We start from the raw sequence: 21272 nt of genomic DNA on the forward strand, positions 1-21272 counted from the left end.
ACACGACAGTGATTGATTCCTTAATTACCAGCACGCCAGAATAATACTCAAAATATGTGACCCTTCGCCTCAAAACGGTATTAAGTCGGGTTGGTTAAGATGTTGAAAATTGAATTTATAGCCAGAAATATCAGACTTGTGTTGAGTTAGTATGTTTTATTGAGGAGAATGGATACCATATTTTAGGGTGCTAATGCCAACAATTTATACTTTTGATCAGTTTAACATTTAATTCGGCTTTTCGTTCCGATATAATACCGTTTTGAGACGATGAGTCACATATATGATCCTTGGGGGGGGGGGGGGGACTTTTCATAGAAAAACGGTGTTTGTAAAGATCACAAAGGTAGATCACAGTCCGTCGGGGGAAAAAATATAAAAATTAATAAAGAAATTAATAAATTAATTTTTTAAATTGAATAAATGAAAAGATAAATATTACATTTTACACCCGAGTACGGTCAGAGAATGAGAGTATAGATCCTTTTCCAATGACTCAATTATTCGCGGCTCAGAGCACAGGATTCGAACCCTGGACATTCCGATCCGAAGACGAGTGCTATACCACTGAACCACAAAGCTACAACCCGACACAATACCCTTTCAGAGGCTATATAAATATCACACATAACAACTCTTACAACAGCCATTGTGCCATAAAGCGCAAACAATTGTTTGAATCAAGATATTCACACAGAAAGACAGACGAATACAAACAGTCCGTCCTATGCGTGGGAAATCTAGGATTCCTAGATACACGATAATATAAAATATGAACATTTTTATTATATAGACAATTTCCACGGATTTGCCATGCTCCATGCGTTTTCTTTATCCCCTGAGCAGGCCTTATGGAACCATAATTCCATTTTATACACAGTACCAGTCGGCTGTTTGGTGCACGATTTTGTACAACACACTTACAATTGCCGACAAGACAAAGGGAAAGATAGATAGGTAGATAGATAGATAGATAGATAGATAGATAGATAGATAGATAGAGAGATAGATGGATGGATAGATAGATAAATAGATAGATAGATGGATAGATAGATAGATAGATAGATAGATAGATAGATAGATAGATGGATCGATAGATAGATAGATAGATAGGTATATAGATAGATAGATAGATAGATAGATAGATAGATAGATAGATATATATATAGATAGATAGATAGATAGATAGATAGACACATAGATAGATAGATAGATAGATAGATAGATAATGGATAGATAGATAGATAGTAGATAGATAGATAGATAGATAGATAGATAGATGGATGGATGGATAGATAGATAGATAGATAGATAGATAGATGGATGGATGGATAGATAGATAGATAGATAGATAGATAGATATATAGATAGATAGATAGATAGATAGATAGATAGATAGATATATGGATAGATATATAGATAGATAGATAGATATATAGATAGATAGATAGATAGATAGATAGATAGATAGATAGATAGATAGATAGATAATGGATAGATACATAGATAGTAGATAGATAGATAGATAGATAGATGGGTGGATAGATAAATGGATAGATAGATAGATAGATAGATAGATAGATAGATAGATAGATAGATAGATGTAGATATATAGAAAGATAGATTTATAGATAGATAGTTGAATAGATATATAGATAGATAGATGGATAGCTAGATAGATAGATAGATGGATGGATAGATAGATAGATAGATAGATAGATAGATAGTAGATAATGGATAGATAGATAGATAGTAGATAGATAGATAGATAGATAGATAGATAGATAGTAGATAGATAGATAGATAGATAGATAGATAGATAGATAGATAGATAGTAGATAATGGATAGATAGATAGATAGATAGATAGATAGATAGATAGATAGATAGTAGATAATGGATAGATAGATAGATAGATAGATAGATAGTAGATAATGGATAGATAGATAGATAGTAGATAGATAGATAGATAGATAGATAGATAGATAGATAGATAGATAGATAGATAGATAGATAGATAGATAGATAGTAGATAATGGATAGATAGATAGATAGTAGATAGGTAGATAGATAGATAGATAGATAGATAGATATATAGATAGATAGATGGGTGGATAGATAAATGGATAGATAGATAGATAGATGTAGATATATAGATAGATAGATTTATAGATAGATAGTTGAATAGATATATAGATAGATATATAGATAGATAGATAGATAGATAGATAGATAGATAGATAGATAGATAGATAGATAGGTAGATAGATAGATAGATAGATTGATAGATAGATAGATAGATAGATAGATAGATAGATAGATAGATAGATAGATAGATAGATAGATAGATAGATAGATAGATAGATAGATAGATAGATAAATAGATAGATAGATGGATGGATAGAAAGAGAGAGAGAGAGAGAGAGAGAGAGAGAGAGATAGAGATAGAGAGGGGAGAGAGAGAGAGAGAGAGAGAGAGAGGGAGGGGGGGGTAGAATTTTAAAAACCTATCCAGTCCCAACGATTTATAAATAGCTTGTCAATCAAATCTACAGACTGATTCAAGGCTGGGGAATCCCTTCACAATATCACACTGTATTATTTAATGGACATGCTTATCAACCATTGGATCTGGCACTATGGGAATCTCACAGACATGTCATAATAATAATAATAATAATAATAATAATAATAATAATAATAATAATAATAATAATAATAATAATAATAATAATAATAATAATAATAATAAATGCATATCATACGAGGCCATTAAAGATAACATAACGAATCCGATACAACCATGCATGCATACAAATTCATTGTTTCCAACAGATCTGGATATTCCATGAGTAATGTCCCCTGCCCACGCGTCTAAAAATAGAACAGGAATTTCCCTTTCCATTCAAGTTTTATTGTATGTACTAAGTTGTGTCTCCGGGTTGTTGTGGTACAAAATAGGCCATAATAATAATATGCAGCTATGCTCTGGAAAAACACATATTTAAAAATTTGGCCAGAAAACTCGTCCTTCAAATATCGGTCGATTTAAATTACCCTCGTCTTAGAAAAAACTTTCAAACCTGGGACTTCGGCGAAGTCCCAGGTTTGAAAGATTTTGCTAAGACGAGGGTCATTTAAATCGATCGATATTTGAAGGACGAGTTTTCTGGCTAAATTTCTAAATATGTGGGTTTTTTTCAAGAGTACGGGGTTTGGATAACCCCAGAGTAGTTCTTGTCAGTTCTTGAATGAGAAACGTGACTTTCATAATGAGTCGTCAATGAAGAGACCGACCGATCGTAAAGCACCGAAAAGAAACCTCATTTACAAAGCAATCGTCTAATTTACAATCCCAAACACGCGTTCTCAAGGTCACAAGTAGGCAGATAGACAGATGTGTAGAAACTCGTTCCAAATTCCAAAATTATGCATGTATGGAATCTCATTATTGTAGCCTAGCTTTCTACCCTCACTGTCAAAGAGATAATTATAAGTAACAATGGCAACAATTAAAAGTGTGTAACGTAACGCGGGCTGTGTCAACGTATATACACGTATATACACATATACACAGGTCTGGTAACCGCACGCGATTATGGGGCCTGATTTAACATGGACAATAATAGTTTGCGTCGGTTTGAGAGTACATTCCTGTTTTCCATTGTAATAAATCCGAGTTTTTTTGTTATTCCACTTTTCCATCCAACCTAATCTCCCGACCAGAAGACATGAGAAACCTTGAATGTTCGGCTATGTGGTCTAGTGGTATGGCACTCGCTTTCAGATCGGAAGGTCCTGGGTTTGAGCCTCGCTCGGCGCATAGTTGAATCCTTGGAGAAGGCTCTTAACTCACATTCTTTCACCGTACTCAGATGTAAAATGAGTACCTGGTTAACAGCGTTGTTTCTGTCCGAAAAAAATGTAACATCGCCTAACAGGCGTCATGTCCCGTCCTAAATGTTAAATGTTGGTATTGGCCAGGGACCCCTTGTATTTAGTGGATATTGCGCTATATAAAAAAAGCTCAAAAGGCCAAAAGACATAGCAACACCATGGATGGACAACATGCTGGGGGGGGGGGTCATTGTCCGGCCGCCATAGCTCTCCAGATCACTGAGTCACGCAAGCTCTCCGACCACGTCGAGGTTTTGATCCACCGAGTTAGTTAGAAGTTACTCCTCTTTGGTGTTTCATAAACACGTGATAAGGTCGACAGTGAGGGGCGTCAGTGACTTCTGTCTTCTGCCAGCTTCCGGACCTCTCCCCAGGCCCAACCAAATAGATGTCATCTCTCTTCCCACCGATCTTCTCCAAGTTTCCAGTGGTCTTCCCCTATTGCCAGTGACTTCTGTCTTCTGTCAGATTCCGGACCTCTCTCCAGGCCCAACCGAAGGATGTCATCTCTCTTCCCACCGATCTTCTCCAAGTTTCCAGTGGCCTTCCCATATTGTCAGTGACTTCTGTCGTTTGTCAGATTCCGGACCTCTCCCCAGGTCCAACCGAAGGATGTCATAATCTCTCTTCCCACCGATCTTCTCCAAGTTTCTAGTGGTCTCCCTTCCCCTATTGCCAGTGACCTCTGTCGTCTGCCAGCTTCCGGACCTCTCCCAAGGCCCAACCAAATAGATGTCATCTCTCTACCCACCGATCTTCTCCAAGTTGCTAGTGGTCTCCCTTCCCCTATTGTCAGTGACTTCTGTCTTCTGCCAGCTTCCGGACCTCACCCCAGGTCCAACCAAATGGATGTCATCTCTCTTCCCACCGATCCTCTCCAAGTTTCTAGTGGTCTCCCTTTCCCTATTGCCAGTGACTTCTGTCGTCTGCCAGCTTCCGTGCCTCACCCCAGGTCCAACCGAAGGATGTCATCTCTCTTTCCACCAATCTTCTCCAAGCCCCCAGTGGTCGTCCCCTATTGCCAGTGACTTCTGTCGTCTGTCAGATACAGTAACTCTCCCCAGGTCCAACCGAAGGATGTCATAATCTCTCTTCCCACCGATCTTCTCCAAGTCTCCAGTGGTCTTCCCCTATACGCTTCAACAGTCGTGACGTCACTTCCCTTGTAATGACGATGGTAACTTAGTAACAGGCTCCAAACTATCGGAACAATGGCGGACGCCCTTATGAAATATTTCTCCGACAAGCATAAAAGCGTATCCAGAGGGGAAAAAAAAAACATTATAAATCTGATCATGTTTTGACTTTTACACATTCTGATCACAAGACATATGAAAAGTTTTCTATCCAGCATGAAGAATAGAAAGTACAGTTTTTTTTAGAACCACGATGGCCGCTGTTCCTGGGCGACGTGACATCAGACTATTGAATCTAATTGCGATTACCCTGCGGTGTCCACCTGAGCACTGTTTTCGGGATTGCTCCCTCCTTGGTCCGTCAAAAATGGCCAATCCACCTCCATCTACTTGATATGACTTTTTCAGAAATGGGGGTCATGTCAGCTTTTAGTAGAAGATCTTTCGTTGTTATTTTGTTGTGATCCAAAGAGTTCTGTAAATTGAATTTCCAGGATCTAGATTTCCCCAGCCTAATATCGTTATGTGGCAGTTACAATGCTTAGCGGTTTTAGTGCACCCTGACATGCGTATTGCTTTGATGTCGTCACGTATCGAGTCGGTACCTTGACTAATTGAACGATCAAACAAACTGGAAATGAAGTCCATTGTGGAGTTAACGACTTCATTCACACGGATTTAGAACCGCCAGGTGTTCCCTCATCTAAACAATTGGATTCAGTAGTCTGATGTCACGCGCCCGGCAACGGCGGCCATCTTGGTTCTAAACAAAGAAAATCTTTACTTTTTATTCTTCATGCTGGCGAGAACTTTTCATTCCCTTTTCATATGCCTTGTGATCCGAATGTGTAAAAGTCAAAACATGATCAACTTGATGGGGTTTTTTTCCTCTGGATACGCTTTTAAGCTCGCCAGAGAAATATTTCATACGGCGTCCGCCATTGTTCCGATAGTTTAGAGCCAGTGTTACTAAGTTACCATACGTCATTAGGAAGGAAGTGACGGTACGACTATTGAATCCTATTTCGATTATGGTTTATAAAAAAAGAATGCATTTTTTGCCTGGAAGATTGTCCATCATGAGTATTGTTCAATGCTTGTAGGTTTATTATTATCGTTGTTGTTGTTATTATTATTATTATTATTATTATTATTATTATTATTACTATTATTATTATTATTATCATTATTATATAATTATCATTTATTATTATTATTATATTATTATTATTATTATTATTATTATTATTATTATTATTTTATTACTATTATTATTATTATTATTATTATTATTATTATTATTATTATTATTATTATTATTATTATTATTATTATTATTATTATTATTATTAATATTATTATTATTATTATCATTATTATTATTATTAATATTATTATTATTAATATTATTATTATTATTATTATTATTATTATTATTATTATTATTATTATTATTATTATTATTATTATTATTATTATTATATATCAACTGCTTGGCACGTAGTACGAGCGAGTCATGACGCCTCTTCGGCGATATTACAATTTTTTTCCCCGACAGAGACAACACTGTTAACGGCCAAGTACTCATTATACAACTGAGTACGGTAAGAGAATGGGAGTAAAGAGTTTATTCCAAGGACTCAACTATGCGTCGCTCAGTGCGGGTATCGAACCCTGGACCTTCCGATCCGAAGGCGAGAGTCATACCACTGGACCACATAGCTGCATTAAAATTATACTAGATTAATACGAACTTTGAGATTTTTTCAATGCTAGAAATTCTATTTGAAATTGAGTACTTTTTAAAGAAAATTAAACTGTCTCATTCTGATTGTTTTGATATTTAACCAGTAAACCGCCTTACTCGGGAAAAATACATATTTAAACATTTGGCCACCATCTATAAATAGTTCGAGATGACGTCACTCAGGTCTTTGTTATTGTTTTTTTTTTTTTTTTTTTTTTTTTTGCCATCCGCGTTTATGAGTAATGCTCATTAAATTGTAAAAACCAGACTATAAACGTTCATGGAAACACACAGTTTTGTGTGTTGGTCCGTTATACTTCCGGATGGCAATGTTATGAGCTTCTTAGCCAAGCGCATACTATCTATAGGGAATGAGATTAACGGAAGAGTAGCGTCCCTTGATTGGACGTCACCTTACAGAGAGAACGTCAAAATGGTTTTGCGCATGCGTCTTTCTCGTCCTCGCTTTAGGTGAAGTGTCTCATGCCGCACAACCAACATGACGTTCTCTCTCTAATAACTTTTCCGCTCGTGACTTCCAATCAAGAAGTAATTAGTCATTAAAAGTCATTCGGCCCAAGGAGCCAAAATTTATCCGGGTTTCTGTAGCGTGGAATGGATACTATCTTTTCCTTACTACCCTTTGGATAGGACGATAATATTCTATCGCATCGTAAAAAAAACTTTCCACCAAGTCTAACAGAACCAGTTACCCAATCATTGATGGGTGGACAGTGGACAGGCCGGCGGTCATATGAAGAAAAAATAAGTTTTCCCTTCACCTTGGATCAACCCTTTTTCCCTTTGCCCGTGAAGTGAATGCTCTAACAACTGAGCATTCGGGACTTCTGCGGGGGTTGACGGGAAATACAAATAATATTATTATTTGTTTTTATAAAGCTCATTGAGCACGGTGTCGGCAAACAAACAGGCCATAAAATCTCATAATATTATTTTCTTTGATGATTATCTCCCTTCAACGCCAAAGAAAATACTTTATTGACACTTGTAAATGGGAAGTCAATTCTGTTATTATTGTCTTCATTATCCGCCATTTTATTATTTTAACTCTCCCTCTCTCTCTCTCTCTCTCTCTCTCTCTCTCTCTCTCTCTCTCTCTCTCCTCTCTCTCTCTCTCTCTCTCTCTCTCTCTCTCTCTCTCTCTCTCTCTCTCTCTCTCTCTCTCTCTCTCTCTCTCTCTCTCTCTCTCTTTCTTAAATATATTTTTTTGACTAGATCATGCATGCAGAAACATGTCGAGAATACGACATTTTATTCTATATGAGTTTCCATTGAATTTCCAGAGCTGTGAAAACCCCACCACAGCTACCCCCCCCCCCTTTCCACACCCCCCTCCCCCCTTCTTTCTGGAAAATATTATCGTGTCACCTATAAATTATTTCCCCTCACCGCCCACCGAAGAAAAATGAAAACAAAATACCAAAAAAAAAAAAATTCATTATCTTTTATTTTAAAAAAAAAAACAACAAAAACAAAGTAATAAAGAGAGAGTGATGGGCGATGAGAGGGTGAGGGTTAACCTCAACGTGCACTTTGTTTTGCAGGTCTGATAACCAAATTGATTATGGGCTCATTGAGTGGCAACGTCATACCGTGTTGATGCGATAGGGCACAAATTAAAGACAACAAAGGTTTGAAATTTTTCATCTTCTTCGTCCATTTTTGTGTGTGTTGAACCCGTGATCTTAAGAAGTCGGGGAGAGAAGGCTCTGGTTAGGCTTAGGTTTGAAGCGTCGTGGACAGCTCGTAATACGGTAGAGTCACGATCTCCCCGGCCAGGCGGAGTTAATGTACCAGTAAGGTCGCGGGTTCGAGCCCCTATCGCCGCCGCGAAGTTTTTATTCTATGTAGTCTTCTGGCACTTTCCTACTCACTTCATTTCTTGTTATCTTTTCATCCAAACCTTGTTGTGAGCTCTTGTTTTATTTCAATTCTGTTTTCCTACAAGACTAGGAATTTGCTGTGTCTTCTATCCCGCCATATCTGTTTTCTGAGTTGCTTTCTGTCTTTGTCTTTGAATGAGATTACTTGGTTTTTTCCTAGCCCTTGCCGGAGTCCTTGCAGGGACGAAAACAGTCAAATGTATAGCATTTGTTTTGGGAGGTGATATTTTTTTTCCCTGGAAAATCATCTCTCTGTTGGGCATGGTTATTTTATTTTAATATATCATAGTTTGTAAACATTTGAGTATATTCCTCTTGGTGGGATCGTGTGCTTGTGTCTGGATGAAATTTTTAGGCGATCTCAAACTATCAGATAGTGTGTTCTTGGAATTTTCACCTGTTTCCTATTAGAACAATCCCCCTTTGTATTACTTTTCTTGTGTTTAATTGTACATCTAGCATGTTTTGACTATTCAATTTTCTTCCTTTTTACTGACGCTGATATGACCTAAATGTGTCGCAAGGGCCGTAAAACCCTTAAAAACAAAAATACAAAAAAAAAAACCAAAAAAACAAAAAAAAAACAATCAAAGACAAGGAAGAATATCCCATAATTCTAAAGTAGGTCATTTAAAATCTTAAAGTTGAAAGTATTTCATTTCCTAAATTTTCTTTGTTCTCTCCTTTAAAACAATTCGATTTGTCAAGTTCTTTTTGGCCAAAATTTCAAAACACTTTAAACTGGAAATCATGATTTTAATTTTTTTGGGCCAAAATTTCAAAACACTTAAAAACCGGAAAATCACGCTGGTCATTGTCTGTCGTACTCCATAGAGTGTTTATCGTTTTTAAATGAAGTCTGGTGACCCACATTGTTATAATGGTCCCATTGTTGTTATAGAAATGCTCTCAAACCAACACAGAAAGAATTATAACAATGTCATAGTTATAACAAGGCCATTTTTTTTTTTGGAAATACTCTCAAACCAAAGCAGAAAGAATTATAAATTTATTATTAAATTATTAAATTATTAAATTATTAAATTATTAAATTATCAAATTATTAAATTATTAAATTATTAAATTTAGGGATGGCGTGACTCAGTGGTGTGGTCTTTGCTTCGTACCCGAAAGGTACCGAGTTCGATCACCTACCGCCGCTGCGCTGTGTGGCCTTGAGCAAGTCACCTCGCCCTAGCTTAATTTGCGGCGCTGCACTGCGGCTGATGCCTAGGTTATTTCAGTCTTCCCTTGGAATAGACCCTAGAGACAAATTTCCCCTATGGGAAATTTTATCATTTTTAAAAATGTATGTATGTTATAACAAGGCCATTGTTCTTATAGAAATACTCTCAAACCAACGCAGAATGAAATTATAACAATGTTATAACAAGGCCATTGTTGTTATGGAAATGGTCCCAACCCGCCCAACGCAGAATGAATTATAACAATGTTATAACAAGGTCATTGCTGTGATCCGTTATCATTTTAAAGAGTTTTTGACAAGATGAGGTTCATTTTAATCGTTTAATATAATTTGAAGGACGACTTTTATGGCCAAATTTTTAAAAAATGTTTTTTGTTTGTTTGTTTCGTTTTGTTTTGTTTTTCTCAGCGGAAGAGACCATCGTGTCTTTTCCCGTGTTTTATGTTGGAATACAACCTGACACGATACGAATGTGAAATTAATAAAAACTAAATTTGAAAGATTATAATTTGAACAGATCCTAATACGCTTCAACAGTCGTAACGTCACTTCCCTCGTAATGACGCATGGTAACTTAGTAACTGGCTCTAAACTATCGGAACAATGGCGGACGCCCTAATGAAATATTTCTCTGACGAGCATAAAAGCGTATCCAGAGGAGAAAAAAAAACATTATAAATCTGATCATGTTTTGACTTTTACACATTCTGATCACAAGACAAATGAAAAGTTCTAGCCAGCATGAAGAATAAAAAGTACCGATTTTCTTTGTTTAGAACATCGATGGCCGCTGTTGCTGGGCGACGTGACATCAGACTATTGAATCCAATTGTTTTGTTTAAAATGGTTTTAGCTGGGCCAGGGTCTGTGACAAACTTGGCATGTGACAACCTGGGCATCCCCCCCCCCCCCCCCCCCCCCCCCCCATCCAATGTGAGGCGCTCAATGGAAATGGTCAACACGTCACAGTTTATGGAAACTGGAGTTATTGTTGTCGTGTATAAGAATAGATAATTTATCTACTTTTTGCCGTATATTTCATGAACAAAAATGTGAAATTGAATGTAAGCTTCAATTTAATTACAACAAAAAAAAAAAAAACAGCTTACATTCAATTTCACATTTTTATTTATTTCTTCGAGCTTCGAGCAGCAGCATTTACATTATATTTCATGAAGAAATGCTGCAGCTCGAAGCTTGAAAAAATAAATAACAATGTGAAGTTGAATGTAAGATTCAATTTGATAAATGAAAACAGATACTATGGACGTTTCGGGTTTCCCTTTTATCAACAAAACAGGATGAATAAATGACTACAGACATTATCTGTTTTCGTGTATTAAATTAACGCTTACTCGTACATTCAATTTCACATTGTCGTTTAATTCATGAAAAATTGTAAATCACAATGTCTGATTTATGGCCATTTGAAGTAGAAAATCGGGGGGGGGGGGGGGGGTTAAAAAAGTAATTTTTTCCAAGTAAAAATAGTTTGTTACTCTTAAAATTTCGAGAGCGAGAGAGAGAGAGAGAGAGAGAGAGAGAGAGAGAGAGAGAGAGAGAGAGAGAGCAGATTACTTCTCCATCACATGACTTTCACTGGCTCCCTATTCACTACAGAATAGAGTACAATACAATAGGCCAATAAATGTTCTACTAAGTCTATACACCTTGTCGTGTCTTAAGATCATCAGTCATTTTTAATGAAAGAAAAAAACCTGCATGAATAATGTTCACCAAAAAGCTTTTAACTGTGCAGCTCCACGTCTGTGGGGCTCTCTCAGTGTTTTAGAACAAAATCTGCTCCTAGCGTACTAACATTTAAAAAGCATCTAAAGACTGAATTATTTTAGGATTGATGTATTAATACATATATTATATATATATATATATATATATATATATATATATATATATATATATGTGTGTGTATATATGTGTGTGTGTGTGTGAGCGTGTGAGTGTGTGCGCGTATGAGTTAATAATAAATTCAGTTTACTGAACGTGTTTCAACGTTCACAGTGCACTAAAAAATATCACCAATTCAGATATCTAAAGTAGGTATAAATTTTACTTTGAAATTTAGTGATTTGATAACAGTTGGCAGAACTAAACAAACAAAATACCATATAGATTGTTTTTTTTGTTTTTTTGTTTGTTTGTTTGTTTGTTTTTTTTTTTGTTTGTTTGTTTTTAATTTGTTTTGTTTTGTTTTTGTTTTGTTTTTGTTTTGTTTTCAGTTTTTCTTGTTTTTCTTTTCAAGACGAGGGGCATTCCAATCGATCGATATTTTAAGGACGAGTTTTCTGGTCAAAATTTTAATCACGTGTTGTTGGTCTTTTTTTTTCCAAAGTACAACAAAAAAAAATGTCTTTTCCTTTGACTGATGAGAACAGGATACAGGCTCAGAAATGGAAGTCCCGATAGCTCAGTTGGTAGAGCACTCGCTTCACAAGCAAGAAAAGTAAAGGGTGACCTTCCTTAAAGAGCAATATCAACTAAACGTGCTCAAATCGCTTTGCACAGGGTCTCTAGCCAACAGCAACTCTTAACACAGAGGACGAAATGAGGATATTGCGCTACATAAAAGCTCAAGTGTTTGTTGGTTTTTTTATTATTTTTGGAGGGGGGGGCGTGTTGATACCTGATCTAACGGGAACCCCCAGGCCTAATATAATATAATATAATATAATATAATATAATATAATATAATATAATATAATATAATATAATATAATACAATATAATATAATATGATATAATATAATATAATATAATATAATATTATATAATATAATATAATATAATAATGGTAGAATTCCTTCCAGTAATAAATCACACCTTCGCGATGGTCCGGTCCGGTCTGCTATTCGATCTAGATCTTCTATCGTGAAATCTAAACCGTTTCTTTGTGAACAGTGACACAATTAAATTTATCCAACGAACCAAAAGTTTGATTTCGCCGTTAACGCTACAATAGGGAATGAGATTAGCGGAAGAGTAGCGTCCCTTGATTGGACATCACCCATAGTCTGTGACGTCACCGGCGGAAAAGTTATTAGAGAGAGAACGTCATCTTGGTTGTGCGCATGCGTCCTCGCTGAGCGATCTTCTTCCAAGCAAATTGAATGAATTTTGACGAGTCAGACATTTCTGACAGGTTTTTTTTTTTGTCCGTCTTCGGGTTGGTTTGTCAACTCGTTGAAGGGAATTCTGATAGGAAATGTTATAGGTTTGTTGACACATCTCAAAACATCAATATGGGTGTTTTATTTCAAATTCAATCAGATGAAATATGCGAGATAAGTAACGGTAAATCTGCGCGAATGATTTATTGGGTGGGGGGGGGGGGGTGAAAATCCATTGCGATGAAATCCGCTTGTGAATTCTATGAGGTGGATTCTAGAAAGACAAATTTATAGAACTGTTTTGTTGCGTAGCGTTACGTTCCGGGGATTTTATGGTGTAGGCGGTAGAGCGTTCAAACTCTGTACTAAAGACTTTGGTACACATTTTCGTCGTTTCAACCCCACTCTCTCACACCCCCCCCCCCCCAACCAGCACTACCACCACCATTGTTTTCCTTGTTGTGGTTTTATTGAATTATTTGATTAAGATCGGTAGTGATTGGTTTTAAAATGTTTACAGCCATTGCTAATTTTAGAGACAGTTACGCAGAAACCGGGATAAACCGTAGCGTTCATAAACTCAATGCCTGGTACAATAGCCTTCGGAAACTTATAGCCTGGCACTGATCGTAGCCTTCGTAAACATAGCCTTACACTGACCAACAAGTTTTTGAATCGTGAGTTTGAATACAACTCACGATTTGTTTTCTTTTGTGGCCAAAGACTGGCATTTTGACGTCATTTTTTGGTCAGTGTCAGGCCAAAACTTTACGAAGGCCACGCTGATACTGACCAAAAAATGACGTTAAAATTCCAGTCTTTTGCCACAAAAGAAAACAAATCGTGAATTGTATTCAATAGTTCAACCAATGAAATAACTTGTTTCCATGAGCACTACTAACGACAACTCACAAGGCGGTGCAAAAACCAATTAATGACGTCAAACTGCCGGTCTTTTTGGATTTTAATATCAGGCTAAAACATAACGATGGCTTCGCACTGACCAACAAGTCTTTGGCCACAAAAGAAAACAAATCGTGAGTTGTATTCAACAGTCCAACCAATGGAATCACTTGTTTCCTTGAGCTCTACTAACGACAACTCACTAGGCGGTCCACAAACCTAAAAATAACGTAAGTGGGTTTTAGTGTCAGGCTATGAGTTAACGATGGCCACGGTCTTAGTGTCAGGCTATAAGTTAACGATGGCTACGCTGGTAGGTTACTCGACAAATTCTTCATAAAAGAAGACGAAGATTATGGGGGAAAACTTAATTGTGAGTTGTAATTGTAATCAACAGCTTAACCAGTGGAATCATAATTTGTTTCATTGAGCCCTTCTAACAACAACTCACTTTTTACTTTAGGTTTGGTGATTGTCGTCTTCTTTTGTGACGTCATTTTGGGGGGCAGAATCAGGCCGTAACCATCGTTAACTTATAGCCTGATACTAGAACCGTCGCCATCGTTAACTTATAGCCTGACACTAGAACCGTAGCCATCGTTAACTTATAGCCTGACACTAGAACCGTAGCCATCCTTAACTTATAGCCTGACACTAAAACCCACTAAGGCCCATATTTTGACGTTTGTAGACCGCCTAGTGAGTTGTCTTTAGTAGTGGTCAAGGAAACAAGTGATTTCATTGATTGAACTGTTGAAATATAACACCCGATTTGTTTTCTGTTGTGGTCAAAGACTTGTCTTTGGACGCCATTTGTTGGTCAGTGTCAGGCCATGCGTTTTCGAAGGTCACGGTCAGGGTCAGGCCTTTTGCTTGCGAAAGCGACTTTAAACTCCTGCTCTGTGTTAGAAAAATCCTATTTGGGCTAACCCATACCGGAGACTGACTCCGACGACCCGGCATTGCCGTCCTCTGCCGTCTTCCGGATAAAGACATCGGGCACGGACAAAATACTAAAAATAAAGAGAAGAGCCGCCTCACGAACCCATACCAAGCTAAAAAAAAAAAAAAAAAAAAAACAGCGGAGGACGCCGGGTGCTTGGTATGGGTAGGTCTAGCGCTCTCCTCTTTATTCTTAGTAGATACCCGAGGTCTTTATCAGGAATACGGCAGAGGACGGCAGTGCCGGGTCGTCCGAGTCACTCTCCAGTGTAGGTTAGCCCTTATGGTGTCAGGTCAGGGTAAAAGGGAACCCCGCATGGAATGGTTCGAGCTGATCGTGACATCGCTGCACTTTGGAATCTTTTCCCATCTATCGCTAATCAAGTGGCGAGGATGTTCTGAAGTGCTTCACTTTATTTTAGAAGAAAATTCGTGATCCTCTAGCAGTGCTTGAAGTTCATTTTGAGACTTAGCGTCGTGATCGACTTGAATATGTGACCCAGCTCGATAATCCGGTGATTTGTCAGGGTCGACGTCTTCTCATTTACAGGTCTGATAACCCAATTGGGTATGGGCTCGTTGCTGTAATGGAAAAATTATCAAACCAACTTAAAATATTGTCCATTACAAACAATGTTACTGGGCCCATAATTGTGTTCGGATGGCAATGTTGTGAGTTTCTTAGCCAAGCACACAGCGTCTATAAACGTTCGAGGCCACACATAGTTTTGTGTGTTGGTACGTTATATACGGCTGGCGGATGTTGTGAGATTTTTAGCCAAACGCACAGCGTCTATAAACGTTCGAGGTCACACATAGTTTTGTGTGTTGGTAGGTTATATCCGGCTGGCAAATGTTATCTATTTTTGACTAAACGCATAGCATTAATAGATTAACATAATTCCGTCCGATGCGGTGGGTCACCCATTTAATCATCAGAGTTATTCCCCTTTGGGTCACAAAATTGTAGTCTATATAAGCCTTGTGTTTTGGACGACGTGTACATATAAGCAGGTCTGACATCCGATTGCAATTATGGGCCTAGTTTAACATTGTTGTAATGGACAATATTTTGCGTCATTTTTCATTTTATTTTTTAAAGATTTCCATTATAACAATGAGCCCATAAGAATTTGAGTCGGTTATTCCCCTTGCAGTGGGTCACGAAATTGCGTCCAGTATCTGTAGGCGGTGGAAAACGTGCTTTAGTCGATGACGTGGGAAGGAAATGCCTCGTTGAATTTCGTTTGATGACTAAAGATTCGAATTCCCTGGAATAAAAATATAATGGTATGGATTTGTTTTTTTGTTGTATATTTGTCTGTTTGTTTGTTTACTAGGGGGGGGGGGGTGTTTGTTTTGGGGTTTGTTTGTTTGTTTTTGTCTTGTTTGTTTGTTTGTTTGTTTTTTTTTTTTTGTTTTTTTGCTATGGGGAGTTGTTTGTTTTTTTGTTTTTTGTGTGTTTTTTTTTGTTTTGGCTTTTTGTTTGGGTTTCTTTTTTTATTTTTTTTTTTTTTGGGGGGGGGGGGTGTTTTTTGTTTTTGTTTGTTTTGTCTTTGTTTTGTTTTTTGTTTTTTTTTTGTTTCGTTTCCTTTTTTTTTTTTGATATAAGTTTTCTTTTGACCTTCAAATAGATAATGTTGGTTTTTTTTTCTTTCTTTGTTTGTTTTTGTTGGTTTTTTATTTGTTGTTGATATTTTGCCATGTATCACTTCCTTTTGATGAGTGCCTGAATGAGTTAGGAAATGGACGATGAAGATAAGGGGGGGGGGGGTGAGAGGGTGTGGCGAGATGCTACAAGTAGAACATGAAATAGGGAGGGAAAGGGGGAGGAAGAGGGAAAGGAGATTTTAACAATTTAAAAGAATAATAGAGAGGGAGATATTCGTTCTAAAAAAAAGAAGAGAAGAGAGAGAGAGAGAGAGAGAGAGAGAGAAAGAGAGAGAGAGAGAGAGAGAGAGAGAGAGAGAGAGAGAGAGAGAGAGAGAGAGAGAGAGAGAGAGAGAGAGACAGACAGAGTAAAAGGGAACAGGCGAAAATGGAGGAGGAGAAGAAAGAGGAGGGGAGTTGGTGATGGTGGTGGTGGAGGAGAAGGAGGAGGACGAGAACGAAGACGAAGATTAGGAGAAGTACAAGAAGAGAATGAGAGAGGTGGAGGAGGGAGGAGAGAAGGGAGGAGAGGAGAGGAGAGAGAGAGAGAGAGAGAGAGAGAGAGAGAGGGGGGGGGAGAGGGAGAGAGAGTGAGATCGAAAAAAAAGAGAAAAAGAGAGTTTTCACTAAATTATATTAATCAAACATAAAACCTTTAAGGTTACACACAGTTTTGTGTATTTGTACGTTTTTCCCGGCGGGCGGATGTTATTTTTAACAATGCATGGCAACAATATATGACCTTGAACTTGAACTTAGCCATACGTTCCACTTGCACGTGTCACAACATTGTAATGAAACTTCCGGGTCACAGAAAAGTCCAAAACGGAGTCAGTCTATCAAATTCATTTGAAGAACAGAGTGACTGTTATCAGAAGAGGGTTGCCATTTTGACGTTTTCAATGCCAAATTTTTTTAAAACCGTGTTTTCTTTATTTAAAAAAAGGATTGGCATAGAAAAATTGGGTTTAGTATTCTAGCACTGTTGACACATTCTTAAAACTAGCTTATTTCTTTCTATTTGATTGTGCGGCTATGTGGTCTTGTGGTATGACACTCGCTTTCGGATCGGAAGGTCCTGTGTTCGAGCCTCGCTCAGCGCATAGTTGAGTCCTTGGAAAAAAAATCTTTACTCAATCTTTCTAACCTTACTCAGGTGTAAAATGAGTTCCTGGCCGTTAACAGCGTTGTCTCTGTCCGAAAAAAATTGTGATATCGCCTAACAGGGGTCATGTCCCGTCCTATATATTAAGTGTTGCTGTTGGACAGGGACCCCTTCTAAAGCGCGCTGAGCACGTTTAGTGGATATTGCGCTATATAAACGCTCAAATTTAAATCTATTTGATTGAAGAACAACGTGAACTTTTTACAGGTCTGGAAACACAGTCTGTCATGGGTCTAGTGTTGACGTGAAAACTTACAAACCAACGAAAAATATTATCCATTACATCAATGTCAAATTAGGCCCATAATTGTATTCGGTTATCAGAACTGTATATGCAGTACACCTAGATGGTTACAACAATATCGGAACAAAATTTGCTAATTCGTTCTCTAAATAATTGACAAAAGAATGTGAAGTTTTCGTGTCTTTCTGTTTAGAACTTTAAAATTTGTCTCTAATTTGATGTAGATTTTAGCTGATAAACTAATGCCTAAAAAACATTTGGCATTTTTTCAGGTCTTGTTTGGCATTCTATGTAAACATTATCTGGCAACCTTTATCAATAATAGTACATGGCTTGTGCATGATTTAAGGAGGGAAAATATGAGGGGAATTTCTCACACAATATTTCATTTAATGATAAGACTCAATTCGACGCTGTCAATATTTATGGTATCGGAAGTGTCAAATACTCCAGTTAAGATTTTACATAGAAGGGGGGATAAATCTCATCAGCCATATGACCATATCTTCGACAAATTCTCAGGTACACAGGTTGAAACGGTTTGACAAGGTGCCAAATGCTGACCTTTGGACAAGAACAAACCAAGAACAAATGGATGTCCAGGTCAGGCCCAGAAAGTGGCGATGGGTTGGTTGGCCATACCCTGCGGAAAGAGCCCTGTAATATAACCAAGCAGGCTCTCGAATGGAACCCACAGGGCAAGAGGGAACGGGGTCGTCCAAAACAGACGTGGAGGAGAAGCCTTCACCAAGATTTGTGCGTCTCCAATCTTACCTGGAGTGAGGCAAAGGTCTGTGCCAAGGACAGAAGAAGATAGAAGAGTGCTGTTAAGGCCCTATGCTCCGCCAGGAGCCAAGAGGCATATGTCCAGTAAGTCCGATCGGAAGGTCCTGAGTTCGAGCCTCTGTCTCTCGATGCATAGTCGACCCCATCGAAAAGGCTCTTTATTTACAATTCTCTCATGGTAATCACATGTGAATTAGTACCTTAGCAGTTAACAGCGTTGTGTCTGTCTGAAAAATTGTAATTTCGCCCAACATGCGCCATGTCTCGACCTAAATGTTGCTGTTGACTGGGGAACCCTTGTAAATCGCTTTGAGCACATTTAGTGGGCATTGCGCTATATTTCAAACGATTATAATATGATGGAGAAAATCGTGTGATAACTAGTCACCCATTTCGCGGTATAAAAACAAAAGCAATGATCAGGGAGAGGTCGAATTTATTCGCGTTATTGTTTATAAACAACCAACTATGTTTGTCCGAGGACGTGTGAAGGTGTGTCACAAATTCCATGTTTTGATTGGTCAAAAATCTACTGGTTAATTATAAGGATTTGTTTTATGTTTCAATAGTCTGATGTCACGTCGCCCAGCAACAGCGGCCATCATGGCCTGTACTTTTTATTCTTCATGCTGGCTAGAACTTTCCATATATCTTGTGATCAGAATGTGTAAAAGTCAAAACATGATCAGATTTATAATGTTTTTTTTTCACTGGATACGCTTTTATGCTCGTCGGAGAAATATTTCATAACGGCGTCCGCCATTGTTCCGATAGTTTAGAGCCAGTTACTAAGTTACCATGCGTCATTACGAGGGAAGTGACGTTACGACTGTTGAAGCGGATTTTAAAATGTTGTATTTCTGATAGTTTTAAGGTTATATTGTATATTACTTCATTACCCAGATTCTATTATGTGCCATTAAAAGGGGATTCCCATAATCTATAAATAGCTCATTTTTCTATACCGAGGCGCTTATGGCTTTTACCACATGACGTCATTATTTAATTAAGGTCATAATTTGAGATCCAGTCAAATGGAAAGTAACACAGAACAAAGGGTTGATAATAAACAAACAAACACTTGAGATAAAGGGGGGTGGGCTGGGGGGCGGGGGGGGGGTGAGACACAAAAGACAAATTCTAGAAAGATCAGAGGTAAATTCAAGAGATATATAATATGAAGCACAGTCTCAAAACAGTATTATACAGGGGTAAACAGGGTGCTATAGATGGTATGCGCTTGACTAAGAAGCTTACAACATTGTCATCCGGAACTATAGGGGACCAACACACAAAATCTGCGGAACTATGAACGTTTATAGTTTGGTTAATACAGTTAAGTGAGCATTACTCATAAACATGGATGGCAAAAAAAAAAACAATAACAAAGACCTGAGTGACGTCAACTTCGTTCTATCTATAGATAGAACGAATTTGACGTCACTCGGTTATAGATAGTTCGATAATGACGTCACTCAGGTATTTGTTATTGTTTTTTGCCATCCGCGTTTATGAGTAAAGCTCACTGAACTGTATTAACCTGACTATAAACGTTCATGGATACACACAGTTTTGTGTGTTGGTCCGTTATTCTTCCGGATGGCAATGTTATGAGCTTCTTAGCCAAGCGCATACTATCTATAGAATAATACCAAGTTGAACTGATGAAAACCAAGCCCCCCCCCCCCCCCCTTCCCCCTTAAGAATCGAATTCTAACCAAGAGGAAAATGGTAAGGCGTCCTTTTTATATTTACAGATCTGAACAAGTGTGTATGAAAAGTGCCAGGCAAAACAAGAAAGAAAAATACAAGAAAAAAAAACCATCCCAAAAACTCAGTCTACCTCGACTGGGGATCGAACCTCAGACCTTCTGATTACCGTCCGCTAGTGTTCACTGTATGTGTTGTTTGATGTAAGCGAGGGTTGACAGCGTAAAAAACGTGTACCCTTGTGAAGAATATAGTAATAAAATTTGTCCCAACTATTGGGAGCATCTTTAATGGTAGAACATCTGACCGGTAATCAGAAGGTCTGAGGTTCGATCCCCAGTCGCGGTAGACTGATTTTTTTGGGGGATGTTTTTTTTTTTCTTGTATTTTTCTTTCTTGGAATTTTCTTGTGATTTTCTATCTTGCTTTGTATGGAACCTTTCATACACACTTGCTTATATATCTATCTTACACCGGTGCCTGCTCCTCAATTTTGTAGTTTGAAATTGGATTCAATAGTCTGATGTCACGCCGCCCGACAAGGGCCGCCATCGTGGTTCTAAACTAAGAAAATCATTACTTTTTATTCTTCATGCTGGCGAGAACTTTTCATATGTCTTGTGATCAGATTGTGTAAAAGTCAAAATATGATCAAATTTATGTGTTTTTTTTTCCCTCTGGATACGCTTTTATGCTCGCCGGGGAAATATTTCATACGGGCGTCCGCCATTGTTCCGATAGTTTAGAGCCAGTTACTAAGTTACCATGCGTCATTAGAAAGGAAGTGACGTCACGACTGTTGAAGATTATTGTTATACTTAGTAACTCTTGAGCTCTGAGCTTTTTTATACATC

The sequence above is a fragment of the Berghia stephanieae genome, chromosome 8 (assembly GCF_034508935.2).
Source record: "Berghia stephanieae isolate SIO BIC M18660-M18661 chromosome 8, UCSD_Bste_1.3, whole genome shotgun sequence".
Classification (NCBI taxonomy): Eukaryota; Metazoa; Mollusca; class Gastropoda; order Nudibranchia; family Aeolidiidae; genus Berghia; species Berghia stephanieae.